We start from the raw sequence: 6,000 nt of genomic DNA, 5'->3' as shown, positions 1-6,000 counted from the left end.
AGAGAGAGAGAGAGAGAATAGGGGGCAAGAGAGGGAATGAGTTGGAGGGATCATGAGAGGGAGAGAAGGGGAGTGGTGAGAGGGTCTGATTTAAAAAAAAACAAAGGCACTAGCAAAATCGCTAATATTTTAGGGTTTTTTAGAGAGACAAAGAGAAAGAGAAGAGAATTTTAACGTTATAGAAAAGTGTGTATATATATAAATATAAATATAAATATAAATATAAATATAAATATAAATATAAATATATATATATATATATATATATATATATATATATATATATAGAGAGAGAGAGAGAGAGAGAGAGAGAGAGAGAGAGAGAGAGAGAGAGAGAGAGAGTCCTTGGCTACTCCACTGGAGGGAGGGGCGGCAATGGGCGGTGGTGGTAGGAGTAGGGGCGGCACATGGTGGTAGTAAGTTAGCGCCACTAACCACGAGTGATGGGCTAGGGTGGTGGGTGGTGATGGTTGCTAAGGAGAGGCAATGGGAGGTAGTGGTGGTGGGATGAAAAAAAAAAGCTCGCTCCTTAACCGTCCCCTGATTTGGTCGGTCCCGACCCATACTATGTGATAAAATGGGTTATGTGAGCCATGTGTCCCATTTTAGCGCATAGTATGGGCCTTGACTGCCCATACCATATTGGATGGATTTGTGAAACTTTGTAGGGGTGGGTAAATGGTGCTCACACCCATCCATGAAAATTCTCATGGCCATCTAATATGTTTGGACAATCCCAAACCATACTATGCGTTAAAATGGGTGGCTCATATGACACATTTTAGTATATATTATGGGCCTTGATTGCCCATACCATATTGGATGGCTATGAAACTTTGCATGGGAGGTGAAATGGTGCTCACCCCCATTCAAATTGGTTTGGGTGTTCAAAACCCATACTATGTGCTAAAATGGAATGTATGAGCCATACGGTCTGTTTTAGCGCATAGTATGGTTAGAGATTGCCCAAACCATATTGTATGGCCACAAAACTTTCCACAGGTGGAGGTGAGAACCATTGTCCAACCCTTACAAGGTTGCACAACCATCCGATATGGTATGAGTGGTCAAGGCTCATACTATGTGCCAAAATGGGTCGTTTGAGCCATATGGCCCATTTTAGCACATAGTATGGTTTGGGACCACACAAAATATATCGGATGAATAAAAGAATTTTTATGGGTGAGGATGAGTGCCGTTCCTCTATCCATGAAGCTACACAGCCATCTAATATGGTATAATCGGTCAAGGCCGTTACTAAGCACTAAAGTGGGTCGTGTGAGATGACCCATTTTAGTGCATAGTATGGGTCGGAACTGCCTAAACCATATTGGATGGCTCGAAAAATTTTAATGGGTAGGATTGAGCACAAATTACCCATGCATGCAAATTTGCACATCCATCTAGTATGGTATTGGCCGTCAAGGCCCAAACTATGCATTAAAATGGGTTGTATAGATCATACGACCCATTTTAGGGCACAGTATGAGTCGGGATCACCTCAACCATATTGGGCGGCCGTGAGACTTTTCACGTATGGGGGTGAGAGCCATTTCCCCATCCTTGCAAAAATTCATAGGGATCAAATATGGTTCGGGCGATGAAGGCCCATACTATTTGCTAAAATGGTTCATATGGCTCATATGACCAATTTTAGTGTATATTATGTATTGAGACATCCCAAACGATATCGGATGGCCACAAAAATTCACGGGTGGAGGTGAGTGCTATTTCCCAACCCGTGAAAAGTTGCATAGCCATCCAAGCTACTATGGGTGGTCAAGGCCCATACTATACAGTAAAATGGATCGTATGGCTTGTAAGGTCTATTTTAGCGTATATTATGGTTTGGAACCACCCAAACCATATCGGTTGTCCACGTGACTTTGCACGGGTGGGTTTCAACTCCTTTACAAAGTCTCATGGCCATCCTTCTAGTTATAACACAGGTGGCCACGTCTACGCTACTGGACCCGTCATGATCTCATCGGCCATGGAATTGTCCACTTCGTTCTTCACGCACCCATCGACCCTCGTCGACATACCCGTCATGTTTGTTAGGTAAAAGCGGTGTGCCTCACCGTGCTTTGCCCGTGTCCATCGGCCAGTGTCAGGCTGCCCACATTTATCTCCTTATTCTTTATACATACAAAGAATAAGGAGCTCTCACTCACATTCTCACATGGTGCTCACACAGTGAGATTTGGGAGCTCCACCCCACATCCTGTGTCGTTCTCTGTCTCTCTCTCTCTCTCCTTCTCACTCTCCGCACACGCACCGCATCCGCGCAGTCACAATTGGTATCATAGCTATGGTGATCGCTGAGAGCACGACGGCTTTGAGAGCTTCAAGGCGATAGCTCGATTGCTCTCAATGGTGGAGAGATTAAGAAAGCTTGGAAGCTTTGTGAGAATGAAATGGGAGCTTGTGAGCTCAGTTGAGAGTGATGTATGCTCTTGTGGAAGCTCAGAAAGGAGTGTGGAAGATTGTGTGTAAGTGAAGGTGCTGCCCTAAAAACTGTGTGCGCAGTAGCACTGTTTTCAGATTCATATTTCTCCTTGTAGAATGCAGATCTGAGAATTTTGTCGAGATGGCCCATCCGTTTCGACGTGGTCTACATCTTTGCAGAAGAAATGTTTTGCGAATTCCTCACCGTTTTGCTGATATTCAGCTCAGACTGACTGTATACAGAAATTGTAGGTTTTTTGTTTTCTCATAGTGTGAGAGTTTGATGCACTTTTGGAAGCACGGCAGGTGCTCAAAGTTAGGTGCATCAATTATGAGCTGAAGATGCAATTTGAGCTTGTGCAGAGCTTTTGGTTTGAGGTTTTTTTTTTTGGGTAGATTTGGGCAACAAAGTACGAAGGCGTTTACACACCATCGAAGCGGTCTCTTGAGAGACACTGTTTTTTGGAGGACACATGTGGAGCTTCTTTCACTGGTTTTCACAGGATACTTTGGCAGTGATTTTGTGCTTGGATTCATGTCTTTGTGAATGGGTTTGCATATGGTTATGGTGCATACTTGATGCCCATTATATATGTATTTTGGCGAGCACTTTCAAGTGCCGGTGAGCTCTCTTGAGAGCATTGTTCAAGTCACTTTTGAGTCTATCTTGCCTTCAAACTACTTTGTGTCTTGGGATAGCACATTGTCTACGCGTTTTCTACTAGACGAGCATGCAGTTTTTCACGTGACACCATGTCGTGATTTATTTTTCTCTTTCTCTAGTGGGAGACTTGGTTGTGTGCAGTTTGCTGATGGTTCAGCATACGACATAGAGGGTGCTGGAGATGTATGTATGTCCTTGCCTAGCGGTGCATTGCTTACGCTACGAGATGTACGTTATGTACCAGGACTTAGTCAGAGTCTCATTTCAGTACGTCAGTTATTGCAGAGTAGTGGACATTGTGTACTGCTTGGAGAGCGGTCATTTCAGATGCATAGGGGATCATTGGTGATAGCCAGAGGTGCTAGGAGTGGTCTGGTATACCATTTGCATATTTTTGACACACGAGGCGGTGTAGTCTCTGTGTATTTGCAGCCATGTTTGGAGCGAGAGACGAAACGTGTCTCTTTTGCGGATGTGCTGCATGGAGAGCAGGTTGTGCATTTGTCTTGTGGTGACGTTCACACAGACAGTGGTATCTCTAGGAATGTACAGCTTTGTCAGTCATCAGTTGAGGTGACTTCAGTTGAGCCAGAGACCGATGCATTGTTCTATGATACGTCTGATACGTTTGAGGGAAACAATGTCCTTCAAACAGCTGTGTGTGATTGCCGTGGTGCTGATTTTTCGGTTTTGCAGTCATTCTCAGCGAACATGCCTTTGCTAGATGATGCTGACATGGTGATGCATAGTCAGGTGGTTCCTGATGAGGATGCATGTGGCACTGAGGTTGCTGACAGGGATAGGTTGGCACACATAGTGCATGTTTCGTCGGCTTTCGGGTCTCTCATGTTTGACCTTTTGGTTTCGAGACCTGATCTTGCTTATGCGGTTGGTGCATTTGCAGTGGGAGTTGTCAGTGGTGCGATGACTGACATTGGCATTGTGCATTGTGGAGCCATGCAGGTCGTCACTCGATACCTGCATCAGGAGTGTCATCCTAGCTCTAGCCGTAGTGGTATGCATGTTGCATCTACACTAGAGCGGTTACAGAGTGAGCCAGTGGGCATAGGTTGAGAGCCGTCTTCTCTCACCTCTTGTATACACTAGTTGTAGGCTAGTCTTCTCGCCACTTATCGGCACACAGCCTTTAGTGGGAGAATGTCAGGTAAAGGTGGTGTGCCTCACCGTGCTTTGCCCGTGTCCGTCGGCCAGTGTCCGACTGCCCACATTTATCTCCTTATTCTTTATACATAAAAAGAATAAGGAGCTCTCACTCACATTCTCACATGGTGCTCACACAGTGAGATTTGGGAGCTCCACCCCACATCCTGTGTCATTGTCTATCTCTCTCTCTCTCTCTCTCTCTCTCTCTCTCTCTCTCTCTCTCTCTCTCTCTCTCTCTCTCTCTCTCTCTCTCTCTCTCTCTCTCTCCTTCTCACTCTCCGCACACGCACCGCATCCTCGCACTCACAATGTTGGCTCACCCATTCACACACGTTGTCCCATCGTCGCACCCGTGAACAGCCTATCGGCCTCGCCGATGCTATCAGTCCCATCACGATGGAGTCGACGGTGGCATTGTTTGCTCCGTCCTTCATGCACTCGTTGATCCTCGCGTGGCTCACCTGTCGACCCACACTACCCCATCACCCTTGTCGTGCATGGCTCGTCGGCTCCGTCGGTGCTATCGGCCTCGATGGACTCCAGTCACAGTGCAGTCAACGGTGGTGTCTTCCACTGCGTGCTTCAAGCACACATTCGCTTGTCCACCCTTGTCGCTCAGCCCGCTACATCCCATCATCAAAGACTTGCACGGACGACCCCTCGGTTGTCCTCCCTTGACATAGTCGGCCTTGTCAGTGCACCCACCATGTCATGTTGTCATCAGCAATGACATCGTCCGCTTCGTGCTTCACATACCTATCATCCCTCGTTGACATACTTGGAGCATTGGCCCAACCGTCGGCCACGCTGTCCCATCAACACGTCCATGCCCTCCGTTATCCTCCGTCAACGTAGTCGGCCATATCATGATGGAGTCATCGGTGGCTTCGCCAAGCACTTGTTGACCCTCGTCCGTGCGCTTGGCTCCTCACCACATGAGGAGCCATCCTGTCAGCGCATCGAGTGTCGTCGATGGACGCGTCGTTCGCGCCCTCGACCATCGCATCCTCTCATGGAAACCTGCTCTTGGCCTTCACCCAACAAGGTTTTCTCGCCGTGAGCTACGTCGGCTTGTATTGATACGGAAGGTCCCGAACCTGTGTGCATAAGTAAACCAAAATCTTTTTTTTTGAACCAATGATATTTTAAATAAATAGGAATTTATTATTAATTTACACTTTTAAAAAATAAAAAATTACATAAAAATATAATTTTTTTGGCTTAAATTACCACGTAAATAATTAGATTGAGATATCTTGATTTTTAATTTATTTAATTTATTTAAAATAAAAATAAAAAATGACATGGCTATTGAGGTGGCCATGCATGAATGACATGGTCATCCATGTGGCAAGTTGATGTGGATCATTGATGACATGGAATGCATAGGTGGAAAGATGAGGTGGTGGATGGGATTCCCTCATCTGCCATGTCTTACGATGACATGTCAAAATGGTGACATGTAATGATTAGGTGGCAAAAAAGGAGGTGATGAGTTGGCAAGGTGGGGATGTGGCATGCTTGGTGGCTCTTGAGGTGGCAAGTGATGTGGCAAGCCATGCAAGCAATACTTACACCTGGCATGTGAGGTGGTGGATGACATGGCACTTAAGGTGAAGTGTATGCAAGGTGGCAGTGGAGGGTGGTGGATGAGTTGACAATTACAGTGACATGGAAAGCCAAGTGTTATGGTCAAAGTGTTGATTGTGGTGATGTGGAAGGTG

The 6,000-nt window shown here is 45.9% G+C and overlaps 1 pseudogene; it reads right to left on the bottom strand.

The window, feature by feature from the left end:
• Positions 1-1,831: 1,831 nt before the first annotated feature.
• On the bottom strand, positions 1,832-5,052 carry LOC147449732 (uncharacterized; annotated as a pseudogene).
• Positions 5,053-6,000: the final 948 nt, after the last annotated feature.

Source organism: Adiantum capillus-veneris, chromosome 10 (genome assembly GCF_014529385.1).
Source record: "Adiantum capillus-veneris isolate H3 chromosome 10, ASM1452938v2, whole genome shotgun sequence".
NCBI classification, from domain to species: domain Eukaryota; kingdom Viridiplantae; phylum Streptophyta; class Polypodiopsida; order Polypodiales; family Pteridaceae; genus Adiantum; species Adiantum capillus-veneris.
This window is presented reverse-complemented; position numbering and strand designations above follow the sequence as displayed.